A 17,116-nucleotide genomic window follows, 5' to 3' on the forward strand; every position below is an offset into this window, starting at 1 on the left:
CATCAGCTCTAGAAATATCGTAAAATGAAATAAAAATAAACCACATAATTAAAATAATAATGAAAAAAAATCAACCCCATGATAACTAAAATTGTGTTGGAGAGGAACTCTTGGGAAAGCCAGGAAAGGAAAACAGTTTTTTCTTAAAAAAATGTTTGATATAGATGACAAAGCAGAGAACCCAATTAACTGGTAATCAATAATAAGTTACCAATCTTGCTGAATTAATTGATATTTTTGAATACAAGAGGGGAAAAATGGATCAGTACTAGTAATTAAAGATATTTCGGAAGAAAAATTTTCCAAACTAAGAAGTTAATAAACCCACAGATCAAAATATTTATTAGAGGTATGGACGTTGACGTGTTCTGTTGGATTTTTTATGATAAGAATAAAATCCCATAGAGACATAGGCAGGGAAGAAACAGTTGCCCCTGCAAGACCAAAATTAGCCTCGCTCAGACCTGTCTAAGGCAGTCAACACAACATAACAATGAAGCAAAATCTATAGAGTGATGAAGGAAAGATCCTGTGTCATAGGAATTTTATGCTTGTCTCGTCTAGCACAAAAGCGGCTGATATCTCTCACAGAGAGGAAAAGGGCTGGAGGTCTCCAGCCCTCGGCTTGTCCTGAAAAATAGGATCTTAACAGATCTTTCAGCTCATTCATCCCAAACGTTTTCATGCAGTGACACAGAAGTAGGGCGACGGTATGTGTGGTGTGCTCACGTTAAAAAGGCCTCCTCTTGTGGGGTCTAGAGCCAGGAGACTTGGATTTAGGAAGATCCTTCTGGACGCAAGGTGGAGTGGACTGGGAGGAAGCAGAGAGCGGTCAGGAGATATCCTAAGGAAACCAGGAGCAGCTGGGAGGCCAGAGGAAGAGCATGGCGTTCTGGAAGCCAAGAGAAGAGTTAAGAATGGTTTCCAGGAGAACAGACCCCTGCAGAAGGCTGCTGAGACACGGGGAAGGCCAGGACCAAGAAGTGACCTCCAGGGTCAGCAGCGTGAGGTCACTAGTGGCTTGGATGCGAGTGGTTTTCAAGGAAAGGTGGATTGAAGGAAGGACGGGAGGATAGAGAGTGGAGGAAAAAGGTTCGGCCAACACTTTTGAGGATCTTGCTGGAAAGGGGAGTTGGGAAGTAGGGCAGGAGCTGGAGAGGGAGGAGAATCAGAGGAGGCTCTTGGGCCTATGAACCTGGGGCGTTCTTGGGACCACGGGAATGATCCGATGGGCGCGAAATGGGACGATGTCGGAGTTGGGAGAGAATGGCTGGGCAATGCCCTTGACTAGACAGGAAGTGTGGAATCTAATGGTGGAGGGGAGGGTCGCATTAGAGAGTGGGGACAGGGGAGGAGGAAGCCGAGAACGCAGGGTGCCTGTGCTGGTGGGTGGGTAGCTGTGGGGTGGGGCCTGAGAGAACAGGGCAGAGGCCGGGTTGAAGGAAGGGGAAAGAGGATGAGTGCTTGAAAGAGTCCGGAAGGTGGGGGTGCGCGGGGACTGAGGACATAGAGGACAGTGGCTGGGCCACGTCAAGGTCGTAGTTCTAAGGAGAGAACATGCTGTGGTGGTGGCTTTCTGGGGCCATGTTTAGCTGACGGACAGCAGAGAAGCCGCTGGATTTAATTTGGAAGGTGATTTTGCCAAATGATACATGCAGATGTCAGAGAGGGTGAGGTGACAAGGAGAGGGTCCAGTGATTGGCTGTGACTTTGAAGCTGGGTGAGGAGGAAAGGGGACAAGGACAATGAGGAGGTGGCATCAACAACCGTAGGCCTTTATGGGTTCAAAGGACACTAGCAGGCCAAGCTGGAGACGTAGAAGGTGGTGTTCAGAGACGGATGAGGGAGGTGAGAAAGCTGGAGGGGACACCTGTGGCCGCAGCCTGGAGGGTGACCGTGGGAGGGAGTGACCAAGGTAAGGTGGAGACCAGGGGAGGAAAGGAACTTGGGCAAAGCCCCGAATGTTTAAAAGACCATTTTGGACATAGTGAAGTTGCCAGAATAAGACAAAAGTCGTGTTGAAGAGAGAAGCAACCCGCCAGGAGCTACCATCGCTGAGAAATGCAGACCACAGGGGAGCTGCCATCAGATGGCGTAGCAGGGAGGGGCCGAGGGAGGATGAGAGGGATGACGTGAGGTTCACCTTGGGAGCCTTGTAGGGATGGAGAGGAAGGGAGGCACGGCCCTGTTTTTCCACACTCCCTCTGTTCCCATTTTGATGTGACTTTGTAGAGGTCACGTCTGTTTCCTACCCCTTGAGTCTGGGCTGGCCTTTTGACTTGCTGTGACCACAGAGTCCAGCAAATGCAATAGCGTGGCGGTTGCAAAAGAGGCCTAGCAGCTCCCGCTCCCTCTCAGGACCCTGACCTGCTGTCCTGGGAACAGACAAAGGCTGCCTGCTGCAGGCAGGGGACCCCACGGGCAGAGCCCAGCTGTCCCAGATCAGCCTCCCATCAGCTGACCTCCAAACACAGGAGAGAGCCCGGCCCAGATCAGCAGAGTGCTGCCCGGCCTGCCGCTGGCCAGAAACACACAAGTGAACCCAGATGGCCTGAAAACTCCTGAATCATACGGAAGCATATCGTTCTAAACTGATTTTCTATTACTGAGAAACAAACCACCACAAATTTGGAGGCTTAAAACAACACTCACTCACTAGGTCACCATGCTGCAGGTGAGAGGTCAGACCAGCCGGCATCTTGTCAACTTGTGGGGTCAGCAAGGGTCCCTGCTTGGAGGCTAGTCATCACTGTATACCGTCACCACAGAGCCAGGTAGTGGGCTACACTAGAATTGCCTGTCCTCTGCAACTTGGAGTTGATAACTTCAGGGTTTTGTGTTCACTTAGATATTTTTTAAATTTGTTCTTTTTAGATATACCTGACAGTAGGGTGTATTTTGACATACTATCCATACATAGAATAAGTATAAGTTGTTCCAATTAGGATCCGATTGTTGTGGTTGTATTTGATGTGGAGTTACTCTGGTCCTGTATTTATATATAAGGATAGAAAAGGTACGTCTGAGTCATTCTACGGGATTTTCTATTCCCATTACCCTCCCTTCCCTTCATTCCCCCTTGTCTAGCTAGCCCAGTGAATGTGTAATCTTCCTCTCCTTTGTTGTGGGTTAGCATCCATATATCAGACAGAACATTCTGCCTTTGGTTTTTGGGGACTGGCTTATTTCACTTAGCATGATATTCTCCACCTCTATCCATTTACTGGCAAATGCCATAATTTCCTTCTTCTTTATGGCTGAGTAATATTCCACGTTCACTTAGATTTTTGTGTCATTCTCACTATTCAAAAGAATTCTGAGGCCTTTCAAATACTCTTTTCCACATGGTTGACCACACCAGGTATTCTGCCAGTTCTTTGTGCTGACTCCCTATTCTCTGATCCTGCTCTGCCGCTGGTCTCTTGTGCTGGGTCTCTTGTTCCCTTGACACTGAGGCTTCCTTTCCTTCTCCGTTCCCTCTATCTTATGGGATCCATCCCTTAATAACTCCCTGAAAATGGTGGCTGGGAGGAACATTTTTGAGACTCAACTTTCCTGAATATTCTATATACCTCTTACAACTGTTCTGCAAACAGAGCTCCAAGTTAAAAATGGCTCCCTGAGGACTGTGTTCCATTGTGACAGTGTTCCGGTGTCTTCTGGTCCCACTGTTGCTCTTGAGAACTCTGCAGTCGTCCCATGTGGGGCTGCTCCCTGCCCTCTATGGAAGGTTCTGAATTGGCTTTCTGAGTCTCGTGTTCTGAAGTGTCACGGTGGTGGGGCTACGGGGGGATTTCTCACTTACCATCTAGACCTCCATGGGCCTTTCCATCTGGAGCACATCTTCTCCATCTCCAGCAGCTTCTTGGCGAGTATTTCTGGTGATTTCCTCCCTACCTGCTCTCTCTAGTCTCTTTTGGAACTCATATTGAATTTCCTCAATGGTTTTCTACTTCTAAAATCTTTTTTTTATTAGTTGTTCAAGACAATACAATGGTCTTGACATCATAATTTGATTCAAATAGGGCATGAATTCTCATTTTTCTACATGAACAGATTGCAGGATCACATTGGTCACACATCCATGTGTATACATACAGCAATCCTACTGTCAGTTGTACTAGCTGGGCACAGTGGCGCACGCCTGTCATCCCAGCGGCTCGGGGGGCTGAGGCAGGAGGATCTCTAGTTCAAAGCCAGCCGCAGCAACAGCGAGGCGCTAAGCAACTCAGTGAGACCCTGTCTCTAAATAAAATACAAAATAGGGCTGGGGATGTGGCTCAGTGGTCAAGTGCCCCTGAGTTCAATCCCTGGTACCCAAAAATAAATAAAGTATTGTGTCCATCTAAACTGAAAAAAAAAAGTAGAATTAAAAAAAAAAAACTAGAATCTTTTTTATTCTCTTTTTTCATCTCTGCCTCTTTGGGGAGAAGATCAACTAACTGGGAAATTTCTTTGATTTTATCTTTGAATACTTCCATTTCATTTTTATATTTCCGTTTCCATATTTTAAGTTCCAAGCAGGAAACAGAACTCTCCCTTTTCCTTTTTCCTCCTATGCAGCCGACAGCTCATGGCTGCAACGTTTTCTCCCATCTCTCTCTTGGTGTTTAAAGTGGTTGTGGTTTACAGTCTGCTGTCTCACTGTCTCTGCTTCCTCTGATGCCTGCAGAGGTTTAGGCCTCTCTGTCTCGCATGGACTCTTCCACCTTCTGATGTAAGATGGTGTTTGGTGAGCTTCGTATTTTCTTTCCTTTTTTTTAAGAGTGGGGCCGTGTGCATGGGCAGAACTTGTCACCACTTGGGTGTTAACCAGGTGGGGGTGTGGCCATCTCCAGATGTGGTATCTGTATGTGTTTTCCTTATCTTCTCAAACAAAACAAAACAAAAATCCTCCAGGCTGTCGGTGCTTTTGGAGGCAAGTAACAGAGGGGGCAGGATGGGCATGGGGGCTCTCCGTTCAGGATGCAGGCTTTGGTCTACTCTCCCTGTTTTCAGCATAGGACCCCTCTCACCTACTTGTGGTTGAGGGTCCCTGGGTCTGAGCCATTCTGGTTTGTTCATAGGGAAAAAAATGTGTGTATACGCACGCGCGCGCGCGCACACACACACTCACCCACACACTCACACAGTGTTTTGCTGGCAGGGAAGAGACAGTTGCTGCATGAGTTAGCAAAGCAGGCCAGTGGAGGGTGGGAGACCTAATGGCTCCTTCTACAGGCTCAACCAAACCATCAACAGACAAGCATCCATCTATTTTCTCTTAAAAATAAAAAATTCATTCCCACTCCCTCTCCAACTTCTGATCTCAAACCCCCCACCCCCTTTTACTTACAGCAAAACTCATTGAAAGAATGTTCTCCTGTCCACAGGGCAGTCACTTGCTGTCCTTGGCCACTGAGCACCTGCAATGGGGCTAGCCAAAGCAAGATGTGTTGTAAAGGTAAAAGACACTCCAGATTTCAAAGACTTAGGATGGAAAAGAACACAACGTATCTCACTGGTAATTTTATCGATTGTATTAGAAATGATCATATTGTGTACATATTGGGTTAAATAAAAAAATCAATCTCGCCAGTTTATTTTTATTTTAAAATGGCTACTCTTTACATATGGAGCTCGCATTCTGTTGGTATTGGCCAGGGCTGGTCTGTGCTCTTGTTCCAGTCCTCTCCTCTCGTTCTCTCCTTACCCTGTTCCCATCTGGCCTGCACCTGGACCATCCACTGAAATGGCCCTTCAGGTTCACTGCCAACTCTCTGCCCCAGACCTTGTCTCACTGATGTCCCCCCTTGCACCCCCCCATGCAATGCTCCCTCCGATTTCCCTCCTTCCTTCCTCTCATCACCCCTAACCTCCTCTGTGGGAGCTCCCTGAAGCCAGGAATCTAGAACCCGCGGACACTGGATGTCTGCTGAGTGGCTGACTAACCCTCTCCTGCTCAACCCCATCCCGACCCCATGGTCCTTCACAGCTGGTGCCCCCCGTTCCTGCTCCTTTCTGGGGTGCTGACTGTGATCTGGGGAGCTCCTTGTCGATCCCTTTTGGTAGCCCATGAAGTTCACTGTTTCCGGCTTTTCTACCTCCTCATCCTCATTTCCCCCAAACAGGACTGATCTCTCTTCTCTCTCACACTCACTTTGAAGGTTTCTGTCATTTTTATTCCTTTTATTTTAGTGGAGCTTCAAGAGGAAGCAGAAATAAAAACATTTCTTTCAAGCCTCTATATTTAGCCAGAAGTCCCAGCATTGTATTTTGGAAACACTTTTTTACCCTTCTTTGAACAGGGTGAAGAGTGTGTGCGAGTGTGTGAGTGTGTGTGTGTGTGAATGTGTGTGTGTGTACCCTTGTGTGTGTCCACTGTAACTGGCTGCATGAGATTCTCCTATGTTGAGAGATCATAATTTATTATACGAATTCCCAACCTGGAACTATTAAAGTTGTTTCTGATTTTTTGTTATAATAAAACAGTACGATTCACCTTGTTATAATACGTCTTCTTCTCTCTGTGTGATTATTTGAATTCTAAGGAGTGGATTTTCGGAGGCCAAAGGCACGCTTTTTTTAAGCCTTCTGATACATATTGCTAAGTTACCTTTCAAAAAAAGTATTCCAATTTTCACTTCTTCCAGTGATGATTGTTTAGAAGAGCCTGTTTCTACCCGCTTACACCAGCAGTGCGTATTATCATTATTTTAAATCCTTAACAATGCGATAGGTGAAAATTTATGTCTGACTGTTATTATAATTTGTATTTTCCTTAATTACTAGTGAGGGTGAGCATCTTTTCATATTTATTAGCCTTTTATATTTCTTCATCTGTTCATGACACATTGTAAAAGATAAAAGCAGGTTACAAAACATTATGTATCATATAATCCTAAGTTTCTAAAAAAAAAATAAGACTGGCAGGAAATAAGACAATATGAAATGTGGTTGTATTGGGGCAGCAGAATAATGAATGGATTTTCTTTTTTCGTTTTCAAACTTATGTATTTTCCAAATTACATACAATGAACACGCATTATGATTGTAGCCCCAAACAACGTGGTTTTAAAAGTAACAAATATAATAATCATATTAAAATAGCCCAAAGTTTTTAGAACAGAGTCGGGTAGCCAAAGCAGCCCACAGGAAGCAAGGTCCAACAAGCCCCAGGACCTCAGAGCCGGCCCCCCTGCTGCTGCAGAAAACCCATGTGTGATATATTCTGTCTCCAGAAAGGGCAAAGGTGGGCTACCGGGGGCAGCAGCAGGCCTGCAACGTGGCCGGTGGGTACCAGGCACTCACAGGCATCAGTGGGTAATTACATCTCCTTTTAACGCATGCAAATTGTATCAGTATTATTTATATATTCAAAGCCACGGATGAATAATATATGCATTTATGCAGAGGTAATTGCCTTAGCCAGGTTCTTCCTGGGACTTTTATTGTTTCCCCAGATACTGAATATTCAGCTCCCCTCTCTCTCGACCAGAGCTGGGGGCAATGGTGTCTGCAGCCCTGGCCTCCTGCGGGGGTGGGGAGGCCCCGGAGTTGGGGTGCAGGGGTGGGGGCGGGTGCCGGGTCTCCAGACCTGCAGCTCCAGCTGGCTCCTCTGTGGCTCCCTCATTTGAGGCTGAGGAACCCGGGGCTTAGGGTGGGTGCTCGGTTCGGAGTCTCTCAGCCTGACCCAGGGAGGACATTCGGCTTCTTTGGTGCAGACTGTCAAGTCTTGCTGGTGCCTCACCTGGACGTCCACCCGTCCCCACAGCCGGCTCCACCTCGAGCCCCACCCTGCTTTTTCCTACCAATAAACCATTTCTGAACCTCTCACCTTGACAGACCACTGCAGCCAGACTCCTTCAAAGTGGGGCTGTGACCGTGGTGGGCACCTTCCGTCTCTGATGGGACAACCTGGTAAACATGCTCCTGTCTTTTCCATTCAGCGCCGTGTGCCCCTGTCCCCTGGGAGGGTTTAGGGGGACCAAGGTGGCATCTTTCTAGATGAAGAGATGAAAACCGGAGTCAGACTGCTGTGGGTGGAGTGTGCATGTCCGTGGGATGGAGCCCTCGGTCCACTTCCTGTGTGACGAGCTGAATTCCTGAGCGCGCCTGGAGCAGCGGGCAGAGGGAGGCGTGGGGACACGGTCAGCCTTTGAAATCACCTCGGAAGGTGTGGGGGAGGAGTCTGACGTGCTCTCTGGCCCGTCTCTTACCAGGCTTGTCTCCGACATGCCATCAAAGCAGCTCCGTCAAGGTCACCTGTGACCTCTGGGTGGCCCAGTCTGATGGTCAACTCTCAACCTGCTTGCATTTGTGCCCCCACCAGCATCTGGCAGGGTTGTCCTCTCCCTCCTCTTTCAAACATGGACTTCAGATGACTCCCAAGGTGCCCTGGGTCCTCCGCCCTCTCTGGCTGCTCCTTTCCACGGCCATCCCCGGCCTCTCCTGCCCCGCAGGGTCCCTGTGCAACGGTCCCCTCAAGAGCTGTTTCCGCTGCTCTCACGGATGCCAAGACTGGCTAAGTTAGAGACAACAGAAGCTTCTTCGGCTCGTGCTTCTGGAGGCTGGGAAGTCTAAGAACCTGGCGCGGCCTCTGGGAAGGCCTCTGTACTGCGTCATAACATGGCCGGGGAAGAAAGCACAGGGAAGACAGAAAAATTGGGCTGAGCCCTAATCTCTCTTTTGCATCCATTCACAAGGCTCCGGATCACCTCTTCTGGGTCCCGCCTCTTCCTTCCACTGCAGTGGCAACCACGTTCCACGTGCATTTTGGAGGGGACATTCTCACCCCAGCAGGCATCGCACGTCTTCCCCGGGCTGGGAGAGGCAGCTCCATTTACCAGCTGCTCCAGCCACAGCCCGTGCATCAGCCTCAGTGGGTCTCCCATGCTCAAGGAGGCCCGCGGGCCGTGCTCAGCTTACATCCCAACTGCACTGCTTGGGCCACCTCCGCAGCCACCATGGTGCAGGCCCGCGTCATGCTCCCTGGGTGACGGCAGCCGCTTCCTAACAGGTCTCTCTGCTTCCATTGGGCCTCCTCCACGTGCCAGCCCCGGATCCTTTCCCAGCACAGGGAGACGGGGACTCCTTTGTTCCAGTCCCCCCTCCTCTAGAGTCCTCCCACCTCACTTTGAGCACAGCCCAAGGCTCACGGTGGCCTCTGAAGCCCCCATGACCTGCTCCCCGGGGCCTTCTCTGCCTGCTGCTCCCGTGTCCTCTTTCCAAGCCCCTCCCTGCTCACATTGTCCAGTCACACTGGCTGTCACTGCTTGGGGCTGGCCCTGGGCCCTGCCTTGGGTTGTGGGTGGCAGCTGTTGTAGTTCAATCATCTTAAAAACCATTTGAGGTGATGTAAAAACCCACCTGCCGACACCACGTCGGAGCGGCCTGGACTCGGCCAACCGCACAGCCAGGTCATGCTCCCACGGGGTCAGCGTCTGCTCTGCAGTGCACGGGGCACGGGGAACAGAGCAGCCACTGGGGACGCTGCAGATGGCAAAGAGGTTGTCATTAGCCAGAGAGCAGCAGGGGCCAGGCCCTGGCCAGGGAGTCATAATGGCTGGGGGGAGGGCACTGCCTCACCGCAAAGGGTGTAGCTAAAATTTTTATCATAAAAAAATCGCAAACATTCCAAAGTAGAGAGAGTAATATAATGAATCCTCCGTACCCACCACCCGGCTTTAATAATTAATCAACTTACAGCCAGTTTTGTTCCTTTGTATTCCCATTTGTTGTCCCCTCACTATTTTGAAGCAGATCCCACACGGCACAGTATTTCAATAGTGAATATCTCAGTGACACGTGGGGCTTTAGGGTCATCCAGAGCCTCCCTGTGGGCGAGGCCACGATGCTCGGAACCAGCCTGGGCCCTCTCTCCAGCTCTGGGCTGGGATTCGGGGAAGGACTGACACGTTGATTCTAAAACTGATGTAGAGAAGCAAAGGGCCTCATAACCAAATCAGTCTTTAAAAAGAAAAATAAAGTTGAAAGATTCACTGTACCTGATCTTAAAACTTACTGCAAAACTACAGTAATCAAGACAGTGAGGCCTGGCACAAGGGAAGACAGATGGGTAAAGGAATCAAACAGAGCCTGAAACAGACCCACATCGACCCTGTCAGGCTGGCTGCTTGCTTGTACCAGGGCAGGAAGGCGACTCAATGTGGGGAGGAAAGTCTTTCCAACAAACAGCCCTGGAACAACTGGAGAAATGCATGAGGGAGACAAAGACAGAACCCCTACCTCACACCACATACAAAGAATGATTTAAGATGAACAGTGAAGGACTGGGGTTGTGGCTCAGTGGTAGAGCGCTCGCCTAGCACGTGTGAGGGTCTGGGTTCGATCCTCAGCACCACATAAAGATGAAATAAAAATATTGTGTCCACCTACAACTAAAAAATAAATATTAAAAAATGAACCATGAAGCTCAACCATAAAGCTTCTACACAAAAATATAGAGAAATACATGCATGACCTTCGAGTAGGCAAAGGTTAATTTGAGAGCACACAAAAAGCATAAACTATAAAGTAAAAAGTTGATAAACTGAACTTCATCAAAGTTAAAAATTGCTCATCAAAAGGTACAGTTAAGAAAATGCATAGGCAAACCATAATTTCAGAGAAAATATTCACAACATACAAATATATCTTACAAGAAAAAGAAACCCAAATAGAAAATGATCAAAATACATATTTCACAGAAGAAAATACAAAAAATGGTCAATAATCATATGACAAGGTAATTAACATCATTTAGTTTAAAAGGAAGTGAAAATTAAAATCACAAGGAAGTACCACCAACTCAATAGAAAGGTTAAAATTTTGAAAACTGATAATATTAAGTGTTGGCAAGGATGTGGAGCAACCAGGAAGCTCTTAACTTGGCTGGTGAGTGTAAACATCACTTTTTGGAAAATGGTTTAAAGGTTACTTTATAAAGCAACATGGAGGCTGTGGTGTAGGGCAGTGGTAGAGTGCTGTTCTCTATACCCTGGGATAGATCCCCAGCACCCCAAAAAGTCTGTATGCAAATATTCACTGAAGCAATTATGATTCATGATAGCCAAACCCTGGGAGCAACCCCAAATGATCGTTCAAAAGTGAACCGACCAACACACCATGGTCTAATCATAGGATAGAACGGTACTCAGTAGAACAATGAAGGAAGTACTGATAGAAATCGAAGGAGTGCAAGCTGCCTATTGATGCGAAGTTCAAGAACAAGCAAAACTAATTTATGGCAAAAGAAATCAGAGCAGTGGTTGTCTCCAAGGGAGCTGACGCCAGAGAATAAAAGTAGGAATGTCACGTGATGATGGAGTACTCTGTGTCTTGATTAAGATGGTGATTTCATGGAGATGTGTGCTGATCAAATTAAGATCCACGTATTATGTTGTGTATCAATTTTATCTCCTGCACTCCCTCCCCCCAAAAAAGCTCAGAAACTTTCAGAAGGTGTACTCTGATCTCTATTTTTAGAAGGGTCCCTGGGAGGCAGAGAAGGCAAGGGACCCGCCTAAGGTCACACAGCAAGTCCTGGCAGGAAGAACCCAGGCCCCTCGGGATTTCCAATCTGTCCACCTGCACCACCTGCAGCTCGCCTGTCTTCTGAGTCCTGGGACCGGGAAAAAGACCCGGAGAGAAGGGGGACAGAAGCGAACGATGGAGGCCAAGAGGCACCCCGAGGCCGGGCTGGCCACAGAGCGGGCCCCACCTGCGCAGCGCAGCACCTGCCTCTGGCTCCAGGACCACGCGGACCCCCTGCGCGGGCGGAGGACGCGCCTGCGCAGTGCGGCAGGTGTGGGCCGGCGGTGGGGGAGTCGGAGCGCGCGCGGGGCGGGTTAGCGGGTGGGAGCGCGGCCGAGCCAGGCCTCCGCGGACCCGCTCGCCCCTAAATCACGCGGCCGCATGAATAATAAATAAGGACTGCTCGGATCCTTAATAGTAGTCGCATGTCTTATTAAACTAATATTTCACAAACTTTTATTCTCCCTGTGGTTGGAGGTCGGGAACAATGCCGCTGCCCGCCCTCCCCAGCCGCTGCACACCGCCTGGGGCGGGACTGGGGACCTGCGGGCGCGCCCGGAGCCGCAGGAGCTCAGCCCCGCCGCTTCCCAGGGGCCAGTCCGGGCCTGTCCTTCTGGTTCCTTTGTTCGTTCTTTCAACACCCGGTGACCAGGCCTCTGTGGGCTCTGTGCCCTGCGTGTCAGGAACAGAGAGGAGTCACACCCCCTTCCTGCCCAGGGAGCCCTCAGGCCCAGGAGAGGGAGGCAGACCTTGGGTTGTCCTCGAGAGTGACCAAAGCTGGGTGGCAGCAGGGTGAAAAGGGCCGAGGGGCCTGGAGGAGGAGACAGGGCTCTCCGGTCAGCCCCGGAGGCTTCAGGGAAGGGGCCCCGGTCCCCCTGAGCTGATTCTGAAGTCAGTTTAGCTGATCCCTCAGACAGACCTCCGTGGGGGAGTTGAAGCCTGGCCCGGGTCCACACCGCTGGGCTACAGGATGGGGTCCACCCCGTTGGGCTGCAGGACGGGGGTCCACACCACTGGGCTGCAGGAGGAGCCCAGTGGTGTGCAATCATCAGACCGGGCATGAAGCCTGCCTCTGCCACCAGCAGCAGCCGGTGGTCTGGGGGGAGACAAGCCTCTGAGAGGATCCTGCTGTGTGGGAAGCCAGGGGTGGCCTCCGCGATCAAAAGGCTCCTCTCCAAGCAGGAGGGGCAGTGGACTATAGGATAGCCCAAGTCCCAGTCAGGGCCCAACTGGGAGCTTGCTTTTCTCCTCTGGGTAAGGCCATGCCCCACCCCCAGCTGCCAAAGCAGAGCTATCTCTACCTTGCCGTTTCTTAAGGGAACAATCTGAGATAAAGATACAAGCAGGTGTGGAAGCAGTGTCTTTGCCCTCCCACACCCCAAGCCACAGCCTTCAGGGTGTCCCCTTCCCCCAGATGCCAGAAGTCTCCATCCCATTCACAGGGGTAGGCAGCCGGGGCACCTCTCCAGATCCCCACGGAGACCTCCTCAGTTCCAGCCTGCATCCTCCTGGCCTCCCAAGGGACTGAGGCTGACTGGCCCAGCTGCTGTGCTGAGCACCAGGGCTCTGGGCTGTGTGTAGACAGGGGTCTCTGCCTGAGGAGCTCCCAGCCTTCCTCGGCCAGTGGAGGATATGCCCACCGCGGCCTCAATCTCCAGGTGGGGGTGCAGGCAGCACCCGGAGGGCGCTGCAGAGAGGCCGGGGCCTCTGTGTCCTCTCCAGCTGCTCTGACCCCCAGGCCCTGCCGACCCCAACTCTCTAGCCTAGACTGCTCTCCTGAGGTCAGCCTCATCTCCAGGCTCTCTGGGACCTGACCCCTCCCAGGATGGCAAATCCCCAGGTCCCTCCAGGCCATTACTCTCAGCCCCGGGGCTCTCTCTCCTCAAGGAATAGCTGCTTCCCCTCTGTTCATGGGGTCCCAAGCTGACCATCCAGTGTGGCTTCTCTGTCTCCCACTCCTGGCCCCATCCAGTGAGTTCAGCCCTCCAGTCCTGCCTCTCATGCCTGACCTTCAGCCGCCCTCCCCCCTCCCTCTGCACTCTCCCCTCATGGGCTTTCCCCAGACCCCTCACAAGTCTTCCTGCTTTCTGTCCCCCCAAACCCATCCCCCCAAACCTATGGAGTGTCACCAACCACTCAGGTCTACATCAGGAGACCTCTGTGACCACTGGCCACAAAGTAAAACCTGGCTCACTACCCAGGGTTCAGTGCTCTCCCCACCCCACCAGCCAGTACTGACTCTCCCTGCTCCACAGAAGCCCCTTTGCCCCTCCCCCACCCAGCACACACATGCTGGCCCTGTCCTCCATCCCCACCCATGTTCCTGGAGTAGCTATGAAGTGGGAAAACAAGTGTATATAAATTCGCTGCTACTATCGGGAACAGGGTACTGTCTGAGGTTCAGGATCTCAATTAAGACTCTAGGACGGAAGATCAGGGATGACCTCAGAGCCTCTAAGACGAGGAAGAGATAAGCCCAGGAAGGAAAGGGGTTTGCTAAGACTTGCACCAGACTGGCCTTAGTGCAGGGTGACAGTCCAGCAGGGTGACAGTCCAGCAGGGCAGAGAAGGGAGTTGACAGAGGCATCTAGGTTCCTAGAAGGTGGATGACAGACTCTCTGGAACAGACTTAGATACGAAGGGGAAATGTGGATGGACCAAGAGACAAGCCAGCCCCTACCACAACAGCAGCCTCTGCCCACCTGTGGGGCCTTAGGCAGAGTGTCGGGGGCTCACCCTGCCCAGCTGTGCCCTCACTCCCTGGTGCAAGAAGGTCAAGGTACCTTTGAAGGCTCCCCAGAGCAGGGGAAGACGGCTATGTAAGCTCCATAACAAGGACAAAGAGTGACAGTGACAGTCATGTCGAGGCACGGTGTGCAGGGATCCATGTGAGCTCTTAAAGTTGGGTCCCAAACATGGAGAGGGTCCCAGGCTACCCAGCCCGCCTGGGAGGAGGAGGAGGAGGAGGAGGGGGATTGTAACCAGACAGGAACCACGCAAGGGGCTGCTCCTGTGGTGCTATCTACCTTACACAACAGGCTCTGTGGCACTGGAGGTCAAAGGACCTGTGCAGTCAGGTGGTCAGTGGGCAACAAGTCCGTGCCCACTGCTCTACCCTGCTCTACACAGGGCTCCAGACAGTGCTGGACACTGGATCTCGGGCACGGGCACCGTCCACACCTGGCTCTGCTCCTGAGAAGGAGGCTGTTGGACCTGCCCCAGGGAGCACCTGGCCCAGGAGGGGACAGGTTGGCCAGCCTTGGAGCAGGTCTGGGGGCATCTGAGAGTGGGGGCTGTGAAGAGCTCCCTGGTGCTGACTGTACCCCCTGCAGGATGAATCGGGATGGCTGGTGGAGGCAAAAAGGGATGGAGGGGTGTGGAAGGGACAATCTGGAGCTACTGAGGCTGTGCAGGGAGGCAGATTTTGAGGGAGAATCTTCTCAGAGTTAGAGTTTCTCAAGAGTGGTAGTGAGTTCCCCGTCCCTGGAGGTACCCGAGCTAAAGCTGGGTGACTTTGGGGGAAATATTACCAAGGGAGGCAATCTGGGCGCTGGCGGAACACTAGGCCTTCCAGAACCTGCCTGTCCTGAAATGCTGTGAGGTTGTGCCCGAGCTCTTCCACCATCTGTGTCTTTTCCCTTAGTGGCACCTCCACGCCCACACCCACCTTACCTCTTGCAGGGTGTCTCCCCAGAGCCACCTGGCCCACTGTCATCTCATTTTCTCTGGACACCCTGACAAAGAGAAGAGACTCACACCAACTGCCACTGCACCCCATCAGCTGGAGCCAGAAGCAAACAGTGCCACACCTCACGCCTCACCCAAGGGTTTTGGTCCCTGAGTGCATGATCTTGACCCGTTTGACCCTCACAACTGGACAGACGAGGGCACTGGGGTGCCAGGAGGGGAGTGACTGGTCCGAGGCCCTGCGCTGGGCCTGGGGTGGAGCTGGGAGTTGGCCCACAGGCGGCTCGGCATCTGTGCTGGCTCGGAGTGATTCCTTTGGGGCTGGCATGAGACAAAACGAGTGAATACGGTAAGAACCCAGCAGAGGCGGCACGCAGTGGGCCCGCGCTGGGGGCCTGCATCGCTGAGCTCCGCCCCGCTGGCCCCGCCCCGCCCGGCCCTGTCCCTCCCCTTCCTCGCGTCTTGGTGGCTCTCCCCCAACTCTCAGCCCCGTCTCGCCCGGTGCCTCCCCGTCAGTCTCCTCCCTCCTCTGCCCTGTCTCTTGCTCTGCGTCCTGTCCTTGCCCACCCCCTGGCCCTTCGGAGCCCCGACTCTGCTCCCTGTCCTGCTGTGCCTGTGCTCACCAGCGTCTTTGTCTTCTCAGGCCAGCCGGGCTCTCCCTCTCTCCCTCCGTTTACGAGCTGGTGTGCTAGTGGACAGGGAAGCAGGATGGAGGCCACTCACTAGTGACCCATCTCTGCGATCACCTCATTATTTATCGCCAGGGACGCCAGTGTTTCCATAAATTACCCCGACCTGGAGCTGCCTGCACCAGAATCGATAGTCGCCTCTTGCCTAATGCCCAATTATTAATAACCACGCGGGGGAAGGGTGGCAGACGTGGCCAGACATGGCACTCTGGGCGCTCGCCTGGCAGGGGGAGGGGTGGGCTGGAAGGGAGCTGGCACCTGGGCTGTGGAACGCCTGCACCGGCAGGAGATGGGCCCTGGAGGAGGCGCCAGGGCCTCCCCGTTCTCTCCAGGGCTGGGCAGTAGACTCCCAGACAGGTTCCACCCCGAGGTCGGAGGGCAGCGGCTGAGCCCCATCTCTGGTGCCTCCAGTCTGAGGATGGGCGACTAGACCGCGCGCTGGCGTCTGCTCTGTCTGGACCCCCAGCCCCCAGAGCCCTGGAGATGAGGGTGGAGTGGAGCTATGGCAGGACTCGGTCCCACCCTGCTGCAGGCAGGCGGAGGCTTCCAGAGGCATGGAGCAGGGGAGGGGTGTAGCTACAGCAGGGCCGCGGGGTCAGAGGTGGTCCCCAGCCTGCACACACCGCCAGCCCTGCAGGTCCACCTGGTGAGAGAGCTGGAGCTGGGGGGGCTGGTGGCTGGTGGAGGAGGCCCCAGGGAAAGGCACAAGGGCCCGAGGAGGGACAAAGCAAGACCAGGGGCAGGAACCAGAATCCTCATCCATGCAGGTGAGGGCCAGAGAGGGCAGGGGGAGGCAGGGCCCCAGGAGCCCCTGACCTTGGTTTATAAACACACACACACACACACACACACACACACACACACACCCTCAAGGCACCCAGAGGCGGGATCAGAAACACACTTGCTAACACCACGCACACTGTGTGCACAAACCAGGGTACAAAGCCACTTTTGCACACAAGGCATTCTCTCGGACGCAGAGCCTCACTCACACAGACAATCACACACAGGCAGACGAAGACACAAAGGCACGCTGGGAAGCAGGCGCGTGCAGGGCACCACACACCCACGCACGCAAAACCAAGCACACGTACCACGCACCCGCGGACCCCTCCAGTTATCCCTCCAACACACATAAGCGCCTACAAGAGCTGACACGCTCGCAGCGCGTCCTGCACTCGCGCCCTTTTGTGCACAGGGTGTGCGCAGCCGCGTGCACATTCAGC

The 17,116-nt window shown here is 52.4% G+C and overlaps 1 long non-coding RNA gene across 1 annotated transcript; it reads right to left on the reverse strand.

Annotated features, from left to right (window-relative positions):
* Positions 1-11,929: 11,929 nt before the first annotated feature.
* Positions 11,930-16,043, reverse strand: LOC120889898 (uncharacterized). The gene is made up of 4 exons (XR_005734106.2): positions 15,825-16,043; positions 15,336-15,522; positions 15,187-15,248; positions 11,930-12,186 (listed from the first exon to the last, which is right to left on the reverse strand). It is a non-coding gene; the product is annotated as an uncharacterized LOC120889898 (long non-coding RNA).
* Between the last annotated feature and the right edge of the window lie 1,073 nt (positions 16,044-17,116).

The sequence above is a fragment of the Ictidomys tridecemlineatus genome, chromosome 4 (assembly GCF_052094955.1).
Source record: "Ictidomys tridecemlineatus isolate mIctTri1 chromosome 4, mIctTri1.hap1, whole genome shotgun sequence".
NCBI classification, from domain to species: domain Eukaryota; kingdom Metazoa; phylum Chordata; class Mammalia; order Rodentia; family Sciuridae; genus Ictidomys; species Ictidomys tridecemlineatus.